The 25,776-nt window shown below is 40.1% G+C and overlaps 1 protein-coding gene across 1 annotated transcript in view; it reads right to left on the minus strand.

The window, feature by feature from the left end:
• htr2aa (5-hydroxytryptamine (serotonin) receptor 2A, genome duplicate a) overlaps window positions 1–25,776 on the minus strand; it is a 97,766-nt gene that overhangs the window by 30,910 nt on the left and 41,080 nt on the right. The gene's annotated exons all lie outside the window — the stretch shown is intronic.

Below are 25,776 nucleotides of genomic sequence, written 5' to 3' on the forward strand. Positions count from 1 at the left end.
GGAATTAACAAAATCACAGAGGAGAAAAACACTGTGCGAGCTGCTGAAAATGTTGAAAAATCTCTGCATAGCATTGTTTCTGGCAGGCCGTAGCCTGAAGCTTAGCCAGCAATCTTGGCAGATCAGTTGTTTTCAAAATCATCAGCTGATTGCTCTGCGGATACTCAGATGAACATCCTATTGGCAAATCTCACAAATCTCACAACCTGCTTCAGCCTGCATACAGTGGGAGCTGTCACTGTATGCAGGCTCATGCTCCTTCACAAAGCCACCTCCACCCTCATTTCTTCCATATCATGCTATTCATGTTCTTTCTCACTTAATTAAAGTCATGTCATTGTTACTGATAAGACAAATCTGCAGCTGCTCTCGCTGCCTTTTGACTTTGCACATTTGTGAGTGGCAGGCCAGGAAGGTCTCAGAACAGAGTCCCACTTCCAAACATAAATTATTGTCACTGAATAATAATCTTATTTTATTTACTCTGAAAGGTCCTCAGAGAACTGACATTAGAAGAGATCATGATATGAAATTAAACTATTTTTCTTGGATTATTATCAAACAAGAATCCAGGTTTAATTTTGTTATAAAATGTGTCTGAGCAGCAGTACAAAGTAACACTCAATAGAATGCTTATCCTTTTTCACAAAGACCATTGAAATTCCCACAAGAGCTTGCATTTAAGCTAGTGGAACAAAGCCTAACCTGGTCATGACCTCACTGTTTTACTTCTTCATGGCTCAATCCAGTTTAGAAATGTAGGTAGTTTAAACCTCAACTGCTGCATTGGAATCTTAAGAATAATATAGTATTGTAATATGTGTAAAATGACCTCATGCTTGGGTATTTTTTTAGCAAGAAATATGCCCACAAGATACCTTAAAAGGTGGTATTTGTGCTTCTTGTTGATATATTTAATTTGCTGTCCCAAGTGAAGTAATGTTAATGCTTTACCAGTATGCTGCTTTGAAGAATTAGCTGAGCCTCAAAGTGAACGGTATGTTTGCATTCTCGTCTTTGCAAGCTTTATGTACTGTTTGAAAGAATCAGACCGAGGATAAAGGAGGAATTAAAATTTGTTTCCTACTGTATCATACAGGACTCAGAGACATGGGTGAGGAAATGGATTTTCTGCTTTTTAACACAGATTGGAGCCTGCTGATGTGGCTCGGGCATCTACACGGAAAGTATGGAACCATGGTGCATAACTGCAAGAACAAGAAAAAGCAGGAGGCATGACACCACAGAAGATGAAACATGAGGACTAACTGGAAAAATACTGTTACGGGGGTGATGAGTAAGAGAACCCAGACGCGGATCGCTCGTTAAGATTGAACAGTGTCTTTATTTACAGTGAAGCAAATCCAAAGTAATCCATAGTGCTAAGTCCCTTCCGTGCTCCCCTCGTGTGTCCATACGACTTTCGTGAACAGTGACGTCTCTCCTCTCGTATCTCCGTCTCACTCGTAGCCTGGAAAAAAGGCAAACAGATGCGGTTAGCCTCCCTCCGCTATCAAACGTTTGTCTAACACTCGCTGAATTCGAGTCACTACCCGGCTTGGTGGAATACTCCAGCGCTGTCTGTCACTCAGCCACACCATTAAATAGTTCTGTCACAATGGTGGATGATTGGCAGCAGCTGGCGAGGAATCAGTTGCAGGTGGGACCACTCAGAGTGGCGGAACTTCCGGGTCGGACATCTCCCGTTGCTACGCAACCGCGTAACAACTACAACGGAGACAAAAACAGAGCGGGAGAACAAACACACAGGTCGCCGGTCGGGGCACCGTCGAACCTGACAAATACAGTCACTATACCTCATGTACTGAAAGTATGTCTATGTCCCTCAAAACTTAGCAATGTATTTCATAGTTCACATAAAAGCAGAGAAGTCTCTCTTCTCCTTTTATATCTCCAGGAAATTTTCCCATGAAGGGAGGTGGCTTCATGATAACCAGTGGCTAATTTCGTAGGTTTTTGCAGCTGGTCTTTCTAATATGAATAGTAATGATACACAGGGACAATATTTGTTTTTGTTCTAGACTGCATATTTGATTTAATTTAACTTGTGTCTGTGATAAAGAACATTAGCTGTGCTGTAGTGGTGGTTTTCATGGACTTGTGTGTTGTTAGCCTCTAAAAAGCTGATCACACAGTCACTGCAGAGTGATAAATGGAATGAGTCATACAGATGGAACAAGGCCGAAGGCTTTTAGACCCGCCTCAAACTGAGAATGTGCTCCAGATACATCCACCACTGACTAAACTGCAGGTGCACAGGCTGGAAATATATGTTTCTACACACATGCACGTATCTTCAAATTACACACACACAACCACAGCATGTCTCCCTCATGGCTGTCGTGCTGCTCCTGCAGCAGTCATTTCTAAATATAGCCCTCTAAATTGGTCCTGAAACTACTCAGCTGCTGATGTAAATTATATTATATTATGAATATTATCACGAATGGAAGCAGATATGCTTTTTATGTTCTATAGATCAAGGTTAGTTTATTTATAGAGGTTGTTTCTGCACAGGGCAGTTCAAACTGCATAACACAGAAACAGAGCAGTGAAAATCAAAACTATAAAATCAAAATGGAATGAAATGAGAAATAGTGAAAAACTAAAAACAAATAAAAGCCTCACATTTTGACTGCAGAAAATTTTTTATTTACAAAGCAAATTCAGCAGTACCTATTTTTTTTTATTTTTTTATTAATCCTTTATTTATCCAGGTAAAAAATCTCATTGAGATTAAAAATCTCATTTCCAAGAGAGAAATTCTATTACACGGCAGACACGGAAAGTAAAAAAAAAAAAAAACAGCGAAGATTACTATTGAGTCTTTGTCACTGAAAGGGTTAAAAAACTGAAATTGCAAACGTTATCATAATTCTTTATCACTGGCCACTTTGGGGGTGTCACCCCAAGCAGCTCGCTAGTTCCATTGCACCAATCCCAATACATCAGGAGATGTCTATAAATCGATAAATGGCATCTGTAGATGAAAATGTGGTAATGTCCCATTCAATAAACACTTTTCGAAGAGATCTCAACAATTTTTGAATGGTACTCACTCTTGTGTCTTTAGTGATTAGCTAGGTTAGCTTCTGCTAGCTTAGATCAATACTCTTGCACCATTAGCAGCAGCACTTTCCTGCTCAGTTTGTCAAATGTTTATTCACTCTTTGCCCTCTTTTAGCATTAATGGCACTTAAAATAAATGTTATTGGGTTGCTTTGGAGATCAGACTAATTTATTTGGATAACTTAATCCACACCATAAACCCCCCTTAAACAACCCTGTAGATAGCCAGGCCCAAGTAGCCTGCGGGAACAAAGGTAGCTAGTCCTGGTATATTACCCCAGAAGCTGGGAAATCTGGCCAGCTGTGTGGCTATGATGAGCAAGCACCCAGTACTCCACCAAGCCCCTTTCCCCACAGAGCAACATACCTCTCAAATGGTCAAAGGAGCTTGCAAAGAAAAGCGTCTGGACTTCTTTAAGTTGCTTGAAGACGTCTCACCTCTCATCCGAGAAGCTTCTTCAGTTCTAAGGTCAAATGGGACTCTCCACCATTTGACCTTAGAACTGAAGAAGCTTCTTGGAAGAGAGGTGAAACGTCTTCAAGCAACTTAAAGAAGTCCAGACGCTTTTCTTTGCAAGCTCCTTTGACTACAACGACCTGGATGACTGAGAACCTTCAAAGACACATCTCTCAAATAAAAAAAACAAACAAACTCTGGTTATTGGCAAGACCAATCTTAGATTTACGAAGCTAAAGATTCCAGTGACTTTAGCTGATAGCATTCCAGGCACCAAAGCAAGTGACACTGAAAGGAATTTGACACGCTGGCTATGGATAAACGTGGTTTCTTGCGTACAACATAGTGTATAACCAGATGTTTACTCTAGATGGCATAAACTTGCTCTCCAGTAACACTGTGACAAATCTTGGGCTCATTCTTGACCAAAATATATCCTAATATGATATTGTGCAATATCTCTAAAATTAGAAAAAATATTTTCAGAGTTACACTGAAAAACTAAAACTACTGCATTTTTTTACTCCTAGCCTGGATTATTTCATTATCATCAGGTTGTAAAAGTTGTTTAAAAAGATTTTGTCGATCCAGAGCACTCCAGTAAGAATGCTGACAGAGAATAGAACAAGCAACCATATTTCTCCCATAATGCCTTCTCATTGATGGTTCCTGTTAAATGAAGAACTGAATTCAATATCCTTCTCCTCAACTTCTCCTTCTCATGTTAAAGACATCATAGAACCATATTATCACAATAGGAGTTTTAATAAACTGAATGTGGGTGAAAGGGCCCTCTTCTGTGGAACTACAACGACACCCTCTCTAGTTTTAAGATTAGGCTTGAAACTTTCCGTTTTGACGAAGCTTATAAGGCTGAATCTAATTACTCTGAATCCTCCCTTAGTTAAGTTGCCATAGCCCTAGGATCCTGGGGGCCTCCCATGATAAGTGTTTCCTCTTAATTCACTTCTTTTTCACTCTGTGTTTACACCCCAGTATTGCATTTAACCATTGCTGATTCTTCTCATGTGTGCCTTTTGTCCTGTCTTGCTCTGCCTAAACCTCAACCACTCACGGCAGATGGCTGCCCCTCTGTGAACCATGAGATTTCTTCCTGTTAAATGTGAGTTTTTCTTTCCCACTGTTGCCAAGTGCTTGCTTAAAACTGATTTTCACAGCTAAATTGCTGACATTATGGTGAGTTTCAGTCCTCACAAAATGTAATCCTCCATGCATCTGCAGCCAGGCCCCCTCCTACTCTTTGTAAAGACCATAAGAAAAGCAAGAATAAATGCATCTACCATGTCTGCTTTTTTAAGAGATGTCAACAATGGCACTGAGGATTTGATGCAGATCTTTAAGGACAATTGGGACCTTAATTTTGCATAATCATGAAAAACGGAATGAATGTACGCATACAGAAACCAGCCCTTGATTGAATAAATCAGCTCATCCATGTGAATTTAACATCAGCCCATATAGAATATGTAGACAAAAAGTCCCTGTCAGTATCTGGGAGATTTTTTGTGGCCAAGTTGTCACCACCTCCCCCAGGATCTCATCCCAAGGGTGTTGACAAAAATAGATCCATAGCTGAGGGGATTAGAGCCAGATCATCGTGAGCACCATCATATTCCAGATCATGGTGGAGTGTTTACGCACCCTCCTCCTCATCACCTCCATTCTCTGTTGTTCCCACCATGCGACAGGTGAGAGACAACCTGATCCAGGCTTTTATTATTTGGAAGGAGATGACTCATCCACGTTGCTCGATGTCGCCATGGTCACCGCCAGACTCTCTTCTACCGCCTTCTCCTCACCGTCATCATCACTTCATCACTTCACTACTTTCCTCTTTTCCCGTAGATTTTTTATTTTAATCGCGCTGCTTATGTCATCGTCTCTGTCTGATGGTCATGTTGAACAGTTATTTCTGTCCTCTGTCTGCCTATATGTCCTTTTCTGTCTCTCTGACCTTGTTTTACATTTGTGAATCTCTTTTGCGCTCTCCTTCTCTATCTCTCAATCAGGCCCATTATACTCCAGCACTGATCACAAACCGTTTTCTTTTCTCTCTTTTATGGCCTGCACTTGTGCTGTCCTGTGTTTCAGGTGGGCAGATTCTGCATTTTATCAGATGAGATTTTAAATAAATGAAAACAATTTCCAAATTAGATTTAAAGAGCAAGCTAATGAGGCAACACGACAACATGAGAAGTTAGCAGCTTCCCAAAAGCTTTCAACTTTGTCCTCTGAATACCATAAATGCTTGAAGTTACTGATATTATCAGTACTAATATTGAATGTGTATAATTCATGCTGTATTAGATTTGAGGAGAACTCTCAGGGGTTTTACAGCCTTGTGTCTTATTCAGTTTTAGTGTCTATTTATTTTCCTACTCGTGGCAACTGTATGAAAATGATTTTGCATGAATTTTGATCAATGAAATTCTAATAACCACTGGATAATAGTTGTCCTATTGTCCCAGTGTTAGGTTACTGATGGCCAATAACATTGCATTTCTCACTTTAAGCCTAAACAAATCTTCTGTCTAACTGACTAATTAACCAACATACACTAAGTGGATATCAATTGAATGGTTAGAAGTTGTGAAATATTTCTTAATAGCACTTGCTGGTTAGTTGCTTATTTACCTTAGACCTACAGTTCAATTATATGTTCTAGTTTTAAAAAATATATCTTATCTGTCTCTCCTGTACTTTTTATACAATTTTTCCCATACACAGTTAAGGAAATGATATAAACAAATGTCTCTGCAAATGCACAGGCGCAACAGTTCAGACTGGCCCACCTTTTAAGGAGGTGACGGGGCACCTACAGACCTACACTGTGTTGCCAAAAGTATTCCCTCAAACACCCAAATTATTTAATTCATACAAAAGAATGGGTCACTCTCAGGGGCTCAGTCAATTCCTGTGTGGTGTCGTAATAGGATGCCACCTGTGTAAATAGTCCAGTCATGAAATTTCCTCGCCTTTCTACAGTCAGCTGTTGGTGGTATTCTAACAAAGTGGAAGTGATAAGCAACTCAGCCATTAAGTGGTAGACCACGTACAATAACAGAGCCATACCAGTAGATACTTGGGGCCATAATGCACAGAGATTGTCAATTTTCTGCATAGCCAGTCGTTATAGACCTCCAAACTTCACGTGGCCTTCAGATTAGCTCAAGAACAGTGCATAGTGTGCGTCATAGAATGAGTTTCCATGCCTGAGCAGCAGCATCCAAATGTTATATCAAAGACATGGATGAGTGAGTTTGATGTGGAAGAACTTCAACCCAACAGAACAACTTTGTGATGTATTAGAATGAAGACTGCGAGCCAGGCATCTCGTCCAACATCAGTACCTGACCTCACAAATACACTTCTGGAAGAATTTTAAAAAGTTTACATAAACACATCGGTAAACCTCATAGGAAGCTTATTGAAACCTGTGTATTAAGAATGTGATCTCACTCAAGTCCATATGTGTGTGAAGCCAGACGAGCAAATGCTTTTGGCAATATAGTATATATACATATGTATGCTGCGATTGTTATGATATATTTAATTTACTATAGTAATAACAGATAATAATTCCTAAACCAAATTCCTTTTGGTTATTATATACAGTTTTCCAAATCAGGATTAGTCAAAAAATAAAAATAAAAATAAATGAATGGCATGTAAAGAAAACAAGATACTAAATGAAAAGCTGTAAGCTTTTAATGTAAACATATATTTCAATAGACCTACCGTCTTCATGTTATCATTCATTAAAAACTTCAGTTTCTGCTGAATGTATTCCCTTTGTGTCTAATGTCCTGGTCCTGGAGAATTTGGTTTTTTTTCTCATCTCCAGGCCGAAGGATCAGGTGATCAAATTATTTTCAACACCCTGTTATTTCAGCCTGTCGCTTTTTTTCAGCCCATTAGAATAGCACATCTTCCCAAATTGTACGTCAGTTATTGATCCAGTGTCATTTGTTTTGTATTTAGCAGGTCTGCATTTTTCACATTGCTTTGCTTTGCCAATTCAAAACATTAACCATGCACACTGAAAAATTAAATTTGGCTTAAGGGTGTGTTTCAGTGTGATTCCAAGCTTTTACATGGGAAGAGTTGGAAACCAGTTACGTCACCCCAGGACACCTTGTGTTCCTATCAGATGCTGGAGGCTCTGACAAAACGTCCCTAAAAGGCCCTTACTTGGCCCTTGGCACCCAAGTAATGAACATCAGCTTGAAATAAGTCAGTGTGGAGACCTGCTGTCATTCTACACAGCTGGTATACACAGCTTTCATTTTGATGAGACAGAGCTCTGTTTTTTTAAACACATTACCTATACAGAGATATGAAAAAGGCCTCTATCATGTCTTGTTTTCACAAGGCGAATCTTTCCCGTATTGCAGAGCATTTGTGTGGCTGAATAAGCAAACAGTGTTTCCTAATAACTTAATTTGATGATTCATTGAACATTTAGTGAACTGTTTTTTAATTTCTGAATGAGATAATGAAACTTTAAATGGCAGCTGTGCTGAAATACACTCAGTGGGTAATAAGGGCAAGTTTCATTCAAATTAATAGTTTTTCTGATGACCAAGCGGTTTTTCTTGTCAGGTGCACATATATGTCCATAAGATGAGCTGAATTAAAGGGTTGCATACACTGAAGAAAAACCTGCATTAACACTGGATCTTATGTTTAAACAAGGATGTTGTGCTGTGGCTTATCCTCCATTCTCACTTTCCCACAGAGCAACACAAAGACAATCCCCCTCAGGGATCTACAAAGTATCACATTATTACTGGCTCCATAACTTCTGATAGCAATGACCTGGAACCACATTGAATTATCCCTCTCTGAGAGACTTCCCCACATGTACCTAAAAAAAGAGGATAAGTTAAAAAAAAAATCTCTTAGGACCCACCAAGATGCAGCTGTTTGCTCCCCCTCCTGCTGATGCACAGAGAGCTGTCCTCATGAAACTGCTGCTGTCGCGTTATACCCAACATGTTCCGGCATTGTCACCTCACCCTTCTTTTTCTCAAAGAGCCACCAGTAGTTTGATGTTGCTGTTTCCCCAGCTTGTAAAGCCTCAACAGCTTCAGAGGTGTCAGACCGCAGGAGACTGTGACATTATTTCTCAGTGCCTGACACCAATTAGACCCAGTCAGCTCTGTACCATGGTTCAATCAGTGGGAAAACAATGGATTTTCTGCCTGTTCAGGTGACACAGCACAGTTCAAAGACCAAAGAACCGTTGTGTTCTTCGGGCTTTGTCATCCCCAGTTTCCTATAGAATAAAACATGTTGTTCATCTTGTAAATTACGATCCCCTGTTGGAGTCACAAAGTGGGATAAAACAGGGTGTGTTTTGGGGAAAGCCTACTTGGCTCTCTAAAAACCATAGTACCATATCAATGTGCAGCGTCCACTGCTCAGATTCACTGTTTGTTTGTAACTTCAGGCTTGCAGCACAATAACTTTGTGACAATCCTGAAAAAGAGGGGGGAGGGCTGTAGGGATCATGGGAAATTGGAAAATCATCGCAATTTTTAAGGACACACAAGACTAGGCTGAGATATGTCAAGTTTTCAGCTAAGAGTTCTTTGAGAATGGCTTGTTGGTGCAAAAATACAGTGTTATCAATGTCAAACATTCATTATCGTTGGCAATCTTTTGTTGATTAGACTACAGAAATTGGAACAAGTGATGTCTTTTTTGACATGCTGCTTGTAACAAAGTGCCTAAAGATGTAATTTAAACATGGTTCCTTGTTCACCTGTCTGTTACGTGCAGACAAAAAAAGGTCAGGTAGAAGGACTGAATGGAAAATAAGTGAAAAAGCAGCCAATGTCCAAAGACAAAGGTTCAGAAACCCTGGATATCTATCACTTAAGAGCACGTAAAAAAAAAAAAAAAATAGAAGAAAGTCTGTCTGCTTGGAAATATAAAGAGATGGTGTTGGCCTGAAACTTTTGCATGTACAGAACTGCATCTTTCAAAAAAGATCCTCCAGCTCAGAGTTAGGGCACATACCACATGGGTTCAAACGCATCCGGCAGTGAGTCTCCAGTTTAATTGTGGGACCTTGCCCCTTATCTTTCCTCATATTTCCTGCCTTTCTCTGCTGTGACCACCAAAAAACCCACAGTGTAATGAGATTTATGACAGAAATATCAGCAAGTCTTTGTTTTACTTTGATGAAAGCTTTTGTGACACATTACTGTGGTTACAGGGTGAGACCGTGGAGCTGGAGAGCCAGCAGGTATAGTGGGATGAGTTGGGGTGTTTTCATTGTGAAACCATTAGGGTGAACAGTGGGTCAGGCTTTTAAATCTTCTTTGGGGTTTTGATGTGGTTTGTCTGGAGAGCTGAACAGCAGGAGAACCGAGCGCAAAGTATTGATTTGCCGATGGACACAGACGTAAATAGATTGGATCACTTCAGTCGTCTCTCAGGGAGGTTAAATCTGGGTGACTGCGCTGCGTGAATCCTTCAGACCGTTAAGCACAGCGCACGGTTTAATGTGACATAACCTACAGTTAAGCTGTCAAGCTGGAGGTCTTCAGCAGGTCGGAGCCCTGAGGAAGAACAACAAACATAAGTGAAAGATTTTATTTTTCATTTTTTTTTAGCTCTGTGTTAACTGCAGGTCTCAGATGTTTCTGGAGGGTTTATTTGTGTGTTTCGTTATGAGGTTTTTGTTTAAGTGCACTGCTCGAGTTACAGGAAGTTTTACGAGTAACATCTGCCAACTGCTGGTTAACAGATGCCTTTTTCATACACACACAAAAGCTGAACTAAATTTTAGACTTGAATGACAAAACAAAAATGATGGAGTCTGACTCATAGCTCGCAGCAGTGTAATCTTCATGGGAATAAATCCACCAGGAAAGAATATTAAAAGTGAAAATGGGAAACCAGAAGATAAATTATTAAACATTTGATCCTTCACTGTCCTAAATGAAATAATCAAGCCGATATTTAATAATTTATTGCTTCCTCTGCCACTTAAACATGCCCTTCTGTGTCTGCTAGTGTGATTCTGACGTTATGTGGAAACTCGCCCCATAGCACGCACTAATCCCACTGTTGGCAGACATGCTTTTATTTTAGAAAAAGTTTAAAGATGCACTGATGTGTGTCTCTGTAACTGTAACTGTGAGATATGAAGCTTGCAGGTTGATGTGCACCAGGATGTGGGACATTTGCTTGCTTCTCCCCAGACATTTCTATTTATTTCAGTTTAGTTTTATTTATATAGCGCCAGCTCACAGCAGTGACCCCATGGTGTGTTATATTGTAAGGCAATTTGAGTTTTAAGATTGTAGTCAGGGTACAAAAGTCTGCACAATACAGCACCACAAATGGATGGGGCTCAGCAGGTAGAGCAGGTCATCTACTAATCAGAAGGTTGATGGTTGATTCCCTGGTTGCTCCAGATGTGTTCGATGAAGCGAGAATGTTAGATAGAAAGCACTTACATGTAGGAGGAAAAAAGTGCTTGTAAGAAAGTGACATGCTGTATAAAGTGCCTCGAGTTCTCACGTCGGTTTGAAAAGCGTTATTTAAGAACCATTACATTTACTATCACAGGTCCTGGCTACTTGAGGAGATTACAATCATATTTGTTTGGGTCAAGTATGATCTAGTATGGACTCGAGCCTCTGGGGTATCAAAAAAAGATAAATATGGAAATAGTTTTTTGCGTGTGAAATTTAGAATCGCTATTTTCTTTCTTCCATGTTCTGATTCACGGTTCAGTTCAGCATTAGGGTAGAAAAGATCATTTCTGGCAGTGATGTTTTATAGACCTTAATAGAATTAACAGTAATAATATAACAGAAAATAGGGCAAAAACATGGTAAGTCCACTTTAGGTCAACATTTTCCCCCAGACTTTTTTTTACTGCTTTAGAGGACGCACCGCCTTAAAAGTCACCAGCAAAGGCCTCAGTTCACAGTTAAGCACTGCAGATGAGGTCTTCAGAAGTTCTAGTACTTGAGAAAGTACTGGTTGTACTAGTTGTGTCCTTGGGTCAAATGGTCTCAAATGGGCCTGATTTTGAGCACTATTATCTCACTAGACAGGGACATTATTTTATTACCATTATGTTACATGCACATTTATTATTTACATGTTATTATTCCACCCCTCTTCTTTACCTCTTCAGTTTCCTATTAAATGATCAAATGGGTATACAGAATGGACAGATAATGGATAGTCCATCCTGACACTGTTGCTGTTAGAGTTTTGTGTCTGTAAGGGTCTTTTTGAGTTGACTCCATTATAGATGGGGTTAAATTGTATTCAGAAGTCTTCGTGACAGATCTGGCTGTCCTCACATCATTCTCCTTTGAAAGGTATCATTCTGTTCAGGCAGATCAGATTTTTGGAATTCAAATGCAAATTACATGAAAAAAACTGCAGCACTTTTATCTAACCTTGCAATATGTGGCTACTTATACAGTATATATGCATTTCTAACTCAGTTACTAAGTTTTGAATCTAAACCCTGGCTAGAAAATGAATGAATCCGAAGCACTCAGAACGCAATGGAGCCAGATACTGAAGCTTAGAGATTTGTGATGTAACTCATAAAACTGGATCAGTGCAGATGAAGAAAAGAGACAAACACGCTTTCAGACTTTCTCTATGCAGAGCCAACATTTGCAAACAGATGCAGATTTTTAAAGTAAAGACAAAGAAGAGGCTTGGAGTGGCAGGGTGCAAGGTTGTCTGGGTTTTGATTCGAAAAGGATCGCAGATGAGAAGAAACAGAACATTGTCATCATTAAGAGGGTGGGATTTCATCTCAACAACGAGAGCAAACAGCGAAGAACAGTGCAAAGGCTCAGTCAAGACCTTGTTCTTGGCCAGGTTTGTGTGCTTTCAAAAGCGAAGCAATATGAAAATAATTGATAGAAGAAGAGCGACAGGAAATGGAGAGCGGGAAAATGAGCTCCCACAAGGGCAGAGTTGCAAACAGAAAGGTTGATTTGATGAAAGAAGAGCAGAGAGAAAAGACAGATACAGAAATCTGCTGAAAAGAAAGAGGAGGAGAGGAAGGAGGAGAGTTTGTGCAGGAAAGATGAAGACAGATGATCACGTACAAACACACTCAGCATGAATTCTTCACACTGACTCATGTTCTCTCTCTCTCTCTCTCTCTCTCACACACACACACACACACACACACACACACACACACACACACACACACACACACACAGTCTTTGATTTTAGAAAACTTCACACTGATCTACATTAATTTCCTGAAGACTTAAACCTAATGATGTTAGTAAAGAGTTAAAGATACAGTCAGTAAAGTTTTGAGGCTATTGTAAATGCGCAAATGATTAAATTCTCATGAATGTATGACTAATCTTTTAAAAATATATAGGACAGGGCACCAGTTTGTGAAAACTGCCATGTTCCCCCACCATATTTCAGTATAGTGGAACATCTCCCTTTTGACTAATAGAGTTTTCCATAAGTGGCCAGAAACTGGCTATAGCATCAATATCGCATCTAATTAACGTTACTTAACAAAATACAGTGGGGCAAAAAAGTATTTAGTCAGCCACCGATTGTGCAAGTTCCCCCACTTAAAATGATGACAGAGGTCAGTAATTTGCACCAGAGGTACACTTCAACTGTGAGAGACAGAATGTGAAAAAAAAAATCCATGAATTCACATGGTAGGATTTGTAAAGAATTTATTCGTAAATCAGGGTGGAAAATAAGTATTTGGTCAATAACAAAAATACAACTCAATACTTTGTAACATAACCTTTGTTGGCAATAACAGAGGTCAAACGTTTACTATAGGTCTTTACCAGGTTTGCACACACAGTAGCTGGTATTTTGGCCCATTCCTCCATGCAGATCTTCTCGAGAGCAGTGATGTTTTGGGGCTGTCGCCGAGCAACACGGACTTTCAACTCCCGCCACAGATTTTCTATGGGGTTGAGGTCTGGAGACTGGCTAGGCCACTCCAGGACTTTCAAATGCTTCTTACGGAGCCACTCCTTTGTTGCCCGGGCAGTGTGTTTTGGATCATTGTCATGTTGGAAGACCCAGCCTCGTTTCATCTTCAAAGTTCTCACTGATGGAAGGAGGTTTTGGCTCAAAATCTCACGATACATGGCCCCATTCATTCTGTCCTTAACACGGATCAGTCGTCCTGTCCCCTTGGCAGAAAAACAGCCCCATAGCATGATGTTTCCACCCCCATGCTTCACAGTAGGTATGGTGTTCTTGGGATGCAACTCAGTATTCTTCTTCCTCCAAACACGACGAGTTGAGTTTATACCAAAAAGTTCTACTTTGGTTTCATCTGACCACATGACATTCTCCCAATCCTCTGCTGTATCATCCATGTGCTCTCTGGCAAACTTCAGACGGGCCTGGACATGCACTGGCTTCAGCAGCGGAACACGTCTGGCACTGCGGGATTTGATTCCCTGCCGTTGTAGTGTGTTACTGATGGTGACCTTTGTTACTTTGGTCCCAGCTCTCTGCAGGTCATTCACCAGGTCCCCCCGTGTGGTTCTGGGATCTTTGCTCACCGTTCTCATGATCATTTTGACCCCACGGGATGAGATCTTGCGTGGAGCCCCAGATGGAGGGAGATTATCAGTGGTCTTGGATGTCTTCCATTTTCTGATGATTGCTCCCACAGTTGATTTTTTCACACCAAGCTGCTTGCCTATTGTAGATTCACTCTTCCCAGTCTGGTGCAGGTCTACAATACTTTTCCTGGTGTCCTTCGAAAGCTCTTTGGTCTTGGCCATGGCGGAGTTTGGAGTCTGACTGTTTGAGGCTGTGGACAGGTGTCTTTTATACAGATGATGAGTTCAAACAGGTGCCATTCATACAGGTAACGAGTGGGGGACAGAAAAGCTTCTTACAGAAGACGTTACAGGTCTGTGAGAGCCAGAGATTTTCCTTGTTCGAGGTGACCAAATACTTATTTTCCACCCTGATTTACGAATAAATTCTTTACAAATCCTACCATGTGGATTCATGGATTTTTTTTTCACATTCTGTCTCTCACAGTTGAAGTGTACCTCTGGTGCAAATTACTGACCTCTGTCATCATTTTAAGTGGGGGAACTTGCACAATCGGTGGCTGACTAAATACTTTTTTGCCCCACTGTAACATGTAAGACAAGGTAGCAAAACAGACAGCTTCACTTTTCTGTGACTGCTGCAACTCAAGTTAGACTGAGTCACTCACACACATGCTAGAAAAGCTAATGGGGACTTCATTTTTAATCTAATAGCTGCTTTTAATGCTGCTGCTCCTCTTTTATCTGCTTTCAGAGTGTTTCATCTGCTTAGTGTGCCTGTGCCCTGTACATCGACTAACAGTTTGGTTCTCTGTTTTAGGCCTAACAGGTTGGTGACCCCCTGGCAATCTCCCATCATTAGGGTAAAAAAGTGCATTCCTTAAGCAATTGGTCAGTGGTTGCTGAAGTTGGCTGGTTGTTTTGTTGAAACTGGTCACAAAAGACGGTACTGCCCTGTCCATTTTGTGATTGCTTTGGTTGCTAGCTGACTGCTACAGTCTGCTGTAGTTTAGAAGATGCTGACTTGACTGCAAACAGTTGTCATTAACTCTCTGAGCAGCAGTGAAACCTGAAAAAGTGCAACACAAACTGAAAGCAGGGAGTGGAAGTTGTATCTTACTTCTGCAAACATTTCAAAAGGAAAAACTTTTACTTTGAAGGTGAACAGTCTGTTTCCAGTTTCTCTGCAGCCTGCATGTGTTTGCAGACAAGTCATCGTCTTCCATACAGGGAACCTGTGACCAGTGTTGGGGAGTAACGGAATACATGTACCGCCGTTACGTATTTAAAATACAAAATATGAGTAACTGTATTCCGTTACAGTTACCGTTTAAAAAGGTGGTATTCAGAATACAGTTACTTTGTTGAAATAAATGGATTACACTGCGGTACTTTCCTGTTTCATTTTGTCGCGGGTCAGGACTGTTTGGGTTTTGTTTGACAGCTACGTTCTTTTGTTCCAGGCGGCAGCGTTACGGTTGCCATGGTTACAGGGCGACGCTCTCTCTCTCTGTGACTGTGTGTTTCCTGGGTGAGAGAGCGCCTTTTCGTTGTTGTTGTTGTGCTAAGCTAACAGGCAGAATGCTACAAGCATAGCTCTAAAGAATGTAGCATCATGAGCAGTATAGTCCGTGCTGCAGGGAGAATGGACTGCCATACACGTTATGTGTCTGTGAGCGCGAGGAGGGAGAAAAAGGGGAGTGGAAAGGTACGAGTTGTCGTCGAGGAAAAACGGGAGCTGGAAGCATGTAAATATAATAATAACCACTGCAGCCAAGAAGAGTGCCTGATGAGCCCAGTTGTAAGTAAGCTATTAAGACTCGTCTGTACACCGTGTTCGTGTTTTCCTCCGAAACAATAAGTTCCGGTGGAGCAGCCTTTCAACACCTCTCTCTGTCTCTCGCAAGAAAAGTTGACCCACACAACAAAGTAAAGCTATTTTTCGGCTACGAGCCGACAGGGACCCCGCCGTATTAGTCAGAGGTCCCTTTACTACAGTTCGGAGTCGCGGACCTTCAGTAATAGTTATAAATGACACAGCAATAGTACATTCACGTTGTTGTAAAAAGCATGATAATATATTAAGTAATCCAAAGTATTCAGAATACGTTACTGTCATTGAGTAACGTAACGGAATACGTTACAGAATACATTTTGGGGCATGTATTCTGTAATGGAATACATTTTAAAAGTAACCTTCCCAACACTGCCTGTGACCAACCAAAGTAATCACAGAGCACTACATACTACTTTGTGAACAATTTCCTGTTAGCAGCTGCCACCACCCTTCAACTTATCACAGACAACCTTTTCTGGCTGCCGATTGGCAGGTGGTAACTGACCGGTCAATAGGCCTGTTTTAATGATGCTTTGGCAAAGAACTTCAAAGCAGCTAGCGACATCCAAACCTGTTGCAAATGGTCTTGGAATACCCATTTTTCATGACCAGTGGTTGACATATTCAGTTTATTTCAATTGTATTTTTATAGCTCTATATCACAACAACAGTCACTTCAGGGCTTTTTATACTGTAAGGTAAAGACCCTACAGTAATACAAAGAAACCCAAACACTCAAACCTCTACGAGGAAGTTCATATGGCTGCCATTGGTGTCTAGGCTTGTGACCTGGACCTTCTGCAGTGAACTGCCCCGCTGTCAGAACTCTTGATCCATGCAACAGTTGATTATCACAATTAGAACATATATAAAAATCTATTAATGTGACAGGCTTTGAGTTCATGTCCTGACAGGTTACATTTTCACAGGCAAATTCAGACACAGGTCTTGCAACATTGAAGAATTTGCAACTCGCCATCCATGCCAAGTAAAGTGACCATGTCCTTCCACTAGAACAGCTTTTAATGTCTAAAAACCAACAATATATTCTTTCTCAAACTAGAAAAGAACTCTCACGTGTTGTTTATTAGTGACAAACATGCTGTCAACACTGAAATGTTTAATGCCAAACCTAGGGAAGCATCAACACAATGGTTAAAGGTTAAGTATCATTTCCTTCGGCACTGGAGGGGTTTAACTTCAACAGTTGAAATGTATACTCTCCTGGAAAATGTGAAGAGAATTATAATGGTAATCATGTTAAATTCCCAAATTGGGACTATAAACCACTCAGCCCTCCCGCTGCCTTGAGGTCTAAAGAGCTGTATATTCAGATGCTGCTTTTTATTCCAGAAATCAGGGTGGAAAATGCTCAGCTGCAAATGAAATTGTTCCCCCAGAGAACCACAGCACCCAGCGGAGCTGAGAGAAAGCCTCAGCCAGTAATTATTCCAGTGCTCCATCTAAAGCATGTTTGTGGTGATAAAATAAGTTGATTGTGCTAGTTTTGAAGAGCAGAATGACAGCACGGGAGATGAAACGTGAGGAAAGCCAGCAGCTGAACAACAGAGAGCAGAGACACTAGTGAAGCATGCGGAGAAAGAGGCAGGAGGTTTGCATGGAGGCACAGAAAAGGAGTCAAAACTCAAATAACATAATGATGACAAGAGCCACGAAAAGGAAGAGACAATGTTGAACAAAAATGAAGTGAGTGAGGCATGAGACCGAAAGGATCAGAAGCAGAGAGATGGAAATGCTCACAACTGTATAAATAGAAATAAAGCACAAAATTAGCTACACTTGTAGTAAAAGACGGTGAACCACCTGAGATTTCTATTTTTTTCCACTGAGGTCTTAAATTTTATTTTCATTACTGACTTATTACTGGTTTTACTCCTGTATCAGATTGTCACTCACAGAGGTGGGACCAAGTCATTGTTTTGCAAGTCTCAAGTAAGTCTCAAGTCTTTATCCTCAAGTCTCAAGTCAAGTCTCAAGTAATGTCAGGCAAGTCAGAGTCGAGTCTCAAGTCACTGGTGTAAAAGTCCGAGTCAAGTCACAAGTCTGAAACTTTGAATTTCAAGTCCTTTCGAGTCTTTAAAAAAAACAAACGAAAAAATAATGTTGCAGTTATATGCTAAATGTAAATATTAGACCATGTAATTTTAAAATCTGTGTTTTTCTCAACACATGACAAAATAGTGAACTTAGAAAATATACACAAATTGTGAAATTGCACCTCTTTAAAATGCAGCTCAATTAAACCTAGCTCCAAGAATAATTTTCACCGACAGTTCTGAGATAAGCTGCATGTTATTCTTGGATGCGGTTGTAGGACTGGCTTTAAAATCGCATGACAAAAATATCATACATATTAAAAAAAACTGCATCACCAACGTAGCCTGTACAACATTTGCTAGTTAGATGAAGTCAGCTATCTCATCGTAGCATATTTATATGCATATTTATAATCATACGGTTCTTGGAGTGAGTGCATACACTCATGAAGTTTAGTAACTTCAGGTCACTGCAACAAGCCCAGGTACAGTTTACCGCCGGATGGGTGCAGGACCTTGAAATGCACCGTGTAGAACGAAAGACCATCGTACGTATCATAAGTTTACCAGTCTCACAAATTGTCGTCATAAATACACATTCCTTAACAGTTTATTAATAGGACCTTTGAGCTCAACGGTAATTAATTAGTAGTGGAAATAATTTCTGGTAGCATCACAGAAATGTAGCAGTGACAATAATACTGTATGTTGTAATCGTACTGGGCAATTAGTGATACAAAAAACCTGTTTTATCCTGTGAATAAAAGTACATGTTTCTGTCAATGTACCATAATAACAGAAGCGAAACGCAATATTGTGTCAGGACAATTTACTATTTATGCACAATAAACACAATAAATAAAGGAGCATAGCGCGACAATTTCTGTTCAGCGCCAGACTTGCTTGTAACCTATATCACTAATTATGTTATGAAAATGACGTATTAACTACTAAAAAACACTGACCTTTGTGTAAATGCTTGGAGCAGACTAACCTGTGAGCTGGAGTGTTCTGGGACGTTATATTTGATCTTTGAATGGCTGCAATCCAGGCCATCCGTCGCCTCTTTGTTACTTCGGAAACATGGCTTGAACAATTTCTCTTCAACGACATAATCCGATAACAACCGATCTCTTTACCCGTCGGCTTCCCGTGGCTGTCATGCGACCGGCTATTGCAGTTAATAATACAACAGCTTCTTGACATTTTTGTGTTTCTTTTTATCGCTGTGTAACTGATTTTAATTGAAAGCCTGCGTGCGCTAGTACCGCTTGCCACGAGTTCCCAGAATCCTTTGCGGTTCTACCCCTGAATGACGTCACATTTTCAATCTCTATATAATATGCATGTTAAATTTTATATTTGGGGTAAAATATCAAGTCTTTTCAAGTAAACCGGTTCAAGTCCAATTCAAGTCCCAAGTCATTGGTGTAAAAGTCCAAGTCAAGTCACAAGTCTTAGAACATTTTTTCAAGTCAAGTCTAAAGTCATAAAATTAATGACTCGAGTCTGACTCGAGTCCAAGTCATGTGACTCGAGTCCACACCTCTGGTCACTCAAGTCCTAAAAGTAGAAGAAGAGCCCCCAGGTAAATACTACATAACAAAAAGGGGCAAATATGTACAAATATCAAGAACAACACTTGTTACGTTCCCCTGAGGGGTCTAGGCGGTGAGGGGGAAGTAACAGTATCCCAGATATATATAAATCTTATAAAGTTTGTATCTGTCTTGTGTGTGTGTATCTGTCTTGTGTGAAACTTGTATGAAAAGCATACAAGAGTGAAAACAGATATAAGAGCCCTTGAAACTTGTATGTTTTGGATACTTACTAAAACAATATATGAAAGTGGCCACTTTCATGAGTAAATCATATAAGCCTTCTATGATTCACTGTATGAAGTAAGTAGCCATATCTTATGCAAGTCTTTTATAAATTTTTACTATTTATTATCCATATGGGATTTTTCAATTCAACAGGGATCTATGTCACAAAGACATGAAGAGGAGCTGAAGGTCCCTACACGGAGCAACCAGAAGAAGAAGAAGAGGAGGAGGAGGAGGAGGGCTCTACATCTGAACTTTCATAGTATGTTCCAAGAAGCGAGTCATGGAAAGAAAATTGAAAAAATAATATTCAGAAAAAACATAAAGAGTGCAAGAGAGATTCCAGAGGACCTAAAAACTGGTTGTTAATGTGTATGTGTTAGTCCCCATAGGGAAATAGTTCCTCTGCATTTAACCCATTCACCCAGTGAAGCAGTGGGCAGCCACCGGGGAGCAGTGTGTAGGGACGGTGCCTTGCTCAGGGGTACCTCAGGGTAGCCGTTCAGTGGAGTTGAACCCCCGACCTTCCGATCATGGGGCCACCACTCTACCTACTGAGCTATCCCTGCCCACTGATAATGCATGTGAGATTAAAAAATATTAACTAGACTTAGAAAATATTAACTTGACATATGAAGGAAACTGAACACCAGTAGTGATCAGCCAACAAAGATCAGCTGCCTGGGCTCAAAACAACTCAGGATCAGGGGTATTGTGATAAATAAAAGCGTTACGAAAGAATGTCATCAAATTCACGATGTTTCTTTTTTTTCCTTTCCTTTTTAACGTACGTACATACACACCAGATGTACTACAAAAAAGAAAATGGAGTTGACATCGAGCAATGATGAGTCAGTGCTGATGTTTAAGAAGAAGTTAAAGAAATGGAGATTCTGAGTTCATCCAATTCTCAACAGAAGGCAGCAGCAGGGAGAGTTTCATGGTTTGATCCAGTAGTTGAAGTTGTGTCATGACTGCTTTCATGCAGATTTCAGGATGTCGGTGATGATTACGACAGTTAGGACATCTGAGGAAGCAGAGAAATTATTTCAGAGAGGTGAGTGACCAAGGGGCATCGCCTAGAATCAGTATTGTGTCTAGAATGAATGAATGTTTACAATGTTTTGATAGTATCGTCACTAAATGACCCTGTGATTGGTCAGATCTGTTTATCTGCATAATTTTTTTTTAAAACAAGATTAAATCTGAAAAATAAATGTTGCAAAGTCATCCTGTGAAATTGCGCAGTGTGAACGGCTGCATTAAGAACAGGTGAGTCGAGAAATATTTTTAATGCACAAAATGCATTCACACCAATTTTACGCGTCTGGGCCCTGTTTCAGAAAGCCGGTTTAGTGCAAACTCTGAGTAACTATACCCTGAGTTAACGAAAACTCTGGGTTTTTGGTTTCACAAAGCGAGTTTAGATTAATTCTGAGTGAGTTACTATGACGACACACTCCGTGAAGCTAACCTGCCTCCTAGCAGGTTTACTTCAACTAACCCTGACCTTCTCCGCCTCTTTGTCAGAAACCTGACTGTAGGAAGTGTCAGACATGGCGTGTCCCTTCCTTGAAGAGCCAGTAGATGTTGAAGCCCAAATTCTCCGCAGAGCTCTCCAGAGAGTGATTAGCGCGCGTTTGGACATTTTATCATTTCCTGATGATTTCCTGTGTGAACGTTACCGTTTTTCAGCACAATCTACAATTTATTTGAATAACATCCTCAGGCCTAATATTGCTCATGTGACACATCGCGGACATCCTCTCAGTTCTGTACATATTATTTGTATCGCACTTCGGTTTTTTTGCAAACGGGAGCTTTCTGTATAATATTGGTGACGCTGAGCACGTTTCCAAGGCTACCGTCTGTCGGGCAGTCAGGAATGTTACAGTTGCACTGAAACGTCTCCTGTACTCGTTTGTGGTGTTCCCCGGTCATAGACCCACAAGATTCATCAAAGAGGGATTCCACAGAATTGCAGGTATCAGGATGAACGAAACTTAATTCATGATGTGGTGATACTTGAACTACTACTTAAATTTTATATTTATTCTCACGGTTCCCAGGCGTGATTGGCTGTACAGATGGCACTCACATTCCAATCATTGCTCCTTCAGTAAATGAAGGAGACTATGTGAACAGGAAGTCTTTCCACAGCATTAATGTACAGGTACATAGTTCCCTGTAGCATTTCAAACTAACAAATTATTTCATCATAGTAATGGATGCTAATTTGTGTTCTCTGCACTGTGAAGATCATATGTGATGCTGCCAACATTATCACAAATGTGGAAGCCAAGTGGCCAGGCTCTGTGAGTGGTGGTGGTGGAGGACCCCCACCTGTTTTTCGGGCCTCCGCTTTTTTTCTGTTGGCTATAACGGGCCACATTTGAGCATACAGAGTAAGCAAATATGTACTTGTAATGTGCTCAGATAATTTCAATAAGTGCTTACAGAAAGAAAATTAATGTAGCCTCTAACTGCAATTGATTTACATCGGACAAACAGACCAAGCACTGTGGCTCATAATACAATTACACCTTACCTGTTTGGACTATATTTTTATATTTCATTTTTACTTGCTGCCAGGAACGTTTGGGGCCTGTTGGGTTGCACCTGCGCTCACATCACATCACAAAATAAAATGTATAAAATAAAAAATAAAATAAAATATAATAAAATAACGTGTTAAATGGGTGATCTATCCCTAGATCAATGTTTAAATTAACACTCACGCATTGACTCTGTCGGCTTTGTTTTGCCATGCATGCTCCCTTTCTTTTGCAGCTGAGGCTGTGTTACTTTTTTTCTGCAAAATTTGCATGTTATCAGCATATGCTGCCATCAGAATTTCGGCCTCAAGCGCTGTAAAATACATTGACCGCGCCTTCTTTCCCTCCGTCTCCATGGTGATTCGCTTAATCTGTGCTCCACTAATCAGGGCTTTATGTATCCTCGTGCGCGCGCTTAATTTGGGGTTAAAGCAACTCCGCGTTGATTGAACTAATTGTTATCAGCCTTTCTGAAACCGAATATTCCGAGTTGGACAGTTCGGGGTTACTCAACCCTGAGTATCGTTTTTCATTCTGAGTTTTCTAAACCGGCTTCCTGAAATAGGGCCCTGGTATGTAAAGGCCTTAACTTCACACTGAACCGTGTTCACAAGTCCTCTAAGTTGTGTTTGCATGGTAGGGATACAAATGTGAAAATGCTGCTGTATAAAAAAAGCAAAATAAAGGCAATTTATTGGAACAGTCTAGTTAAAACCTCAAAAAAGAAAATCAAGACAATGTTTGTACATATTCTTGTTGTTTGTATATATAGCTTGTATTCGTTTATGTCCTTTAGCTTTTTAAGTTTTTTGGTTAATAGAGTCACCAGATGAAATTGTGTTGTATCTTTCTACAATGACAAATGAAGCATCTTAAATATAAACCTTAAATGTGAGGAAACCACCAGTTCTGGATGGAGGGATTGCCTGAAGCCTCCCCAAGCTAATACCTACAACTGGCTGTCAGTTACTGAGAGCCCCTGCTTGCATTTGCTGCTCCGTAAGGCGATAACAACAAAGTGATCAGATATATAAGATCATGTATAAAAATTTCCCTCATTAAAAAGATGATCAGGTTCAATATTTTCATTTCGTTTGGATTACTGGGTTCCTTTTTCTACTTTGAAAAGCTCTGTGATAATAACATGATGTTATGCAAGTAGGTCATATTTATGCAAAAATATAGAAAACTCCAGCTGGCTGACTTTTTTCTGCAGCTATACCATAAGCTGCTAGAATCAGCAACATATTCATCTGCAGGTGACTTTGAGAGGATTGTTAATCATGGAAGCAGCAGGAGTCATGGAGACAACTACCTGTAACTACTCTAAATCGTCAAACAAGGAGACAAAAAACAAGAAAAAGTGGGAAAAATCATTAATAAACAAACCTGAGATGGTGCAGCAGGTGAGAATCAAGGATTATGGGTTCCAGCAGCTCAAACTTTGTGTGACTCAGTGTATGATAAAAAAAAAGGGAAGCTGAGAACAAAGCAAGGCAAACATCATGATATCATGCAAAATGTGGTGGTGGTATTCTTTTTTTGTGTGTTCATCACTGGCTGAAAAATATTCATCACGCTCTGTTAAATCCATAGACAGCATCATTATTCCCACTAGTATAAACAAAACTCCAAGATGTGAAAGCTCTCAAAATGAAAGTGCTGATTGCACTGGAAGTTACTAATTTAAACCTTTTCACATTACGTCTTTCACACGCTCTCCTTTCACTAAGGTTCAAGAGTATAATAGAATACAAGGAGAGTGTATGTATTATAGAAAATATACAGTAGCTTGGCTTTTACCATTTTATGTCTCAGTTAGAAAATGAAGGACTTCTTGAATTAATAGTACCTCTGCAGAACTTTCAGAGAGAGGTTCATAGTGTTTCCTCACCGTGAAAAACAGATATTGGAAAATGGGTCAAATGGTATTTAGGACCATCCCATACTTGGGTCACTACAGCATTAGAATCAGACTGAGTGTGGAAATAGACCATAACATTGAAGAAAAAGCCAGAACAAACAAAATTGTGCCTTGAGTCATCGTTGAAAGTGAAAGGTTGCCACTGGCAATCAAAAACAGCCAGAGCTGGTCAGGCTAATCACTGCTGTGCTGCTCCTTTACAATATGAATCCCACAGTACATCCAGATGAGGCTGTCAGGCTTTTGTCACTTCTTCATTGTGTTTTCCTTTCATTTTCCTCAGTGATGGGTGTTGATGGTGTTTTCATTTCTGTGACCCGGCGTTTTCGCTTGTCAGCTCAACTTTTTATCTATTTTCTTTTCTTTCGCGTGAAGCTGCTGGAAAATCTCTTTGTGCCCAAAGCACAATATGTATTTCCTTGCTCTCGACCTCAGCAGCTGTGACAGTGCACCATCGATTGACACTCGTGGGATGTGTTGTAGCTGAATGCTAATGAATTCCAGTATGCAAATTTCTTTAAAGCAAAGCAGTGCTGCTGCAATAAAACACCCTTGATTTTGGGAAAGTGCTGGCTGAACATCTCGCACAGCTTTTTCAAAGTTGACTTTAACAAACTGCAGTGGTGCAAATCTCAGTTAATTCTGTAATACTGAACTTGTTCCACGGTAGCTGTTTGACTGTAGATAAGTTGTCTTAAACCAAGGATCAAATCCCCATACATTTGTTCAGACTAATCAGCTGTTAGAAGTTAAAATATTTTTATATAGGGATATTTACATTATTTATATCAAGCATAAATCAAAGAAGGATAGTGTGAACTGCTGTATTCACTTTACCCTGCAGCAGACTGGCAAACTGTCTAAAGTGTGCAGTGTTTCTTGCCCTGTGACTGCTGGGAAAGGCTCCAGCCCTGCTGCAACCCTCATTGTGAGCAGAAGATGGATGGTGGGTGGATTCTGATGACAGCTAGGTGTTTTATTGGGTGTATCAAAACCTACATTCTGCCTGGTTCTGGATAGTATTTGATGTGCTCCTTCTGCTCCCTCAGGGGCTGAAGAGCTGTACATTCAGCAAATATAGAGACACAAAATACAGAAAAAAGCAAGTTATCAAAGTCCTTCATGTCTTGTAACTTGTTAGCTATCTTGGTAACAGCTCTGGGCAGTTATGGTTGCAGTTCATAAATAAATAAATGTTGATAGACACCATAAATTTCATTTCCGGAACATAAAAAAAGTTTTAAAAGTGAAAAATATGTGTTCATCACAGCAAATCAGATAAAATTTTGTGACTATTTCATAACTTTCATTAGACCGATGCACAAGGGGATCTTGATATTTTTATCAGGTTTCATACTTGTGGTATCAGTGTCATGTCAGTAAAGCAAAAGGTGGTCAAACCACCTATAATGATATTTTGAAATGTATACGTATTTTTTCAGTCATG

This window comes from Mchenga conophoros, linkage group LG16 (assembly GCF_057382185.1).
Source record: "Mchenga conophoros isolate Kocher_MC1m ecotype Shallow Benthic linkage group LG16, M_conophoros_male_GT1.1, whole genome shotgun sequence".
Taxonomy (NCBI): Eukaryota; Metazoa; Chordata; class Actinopteri; order Cichliformes; family Cichlidae; genus Mchenga; species Mchenga conophoros.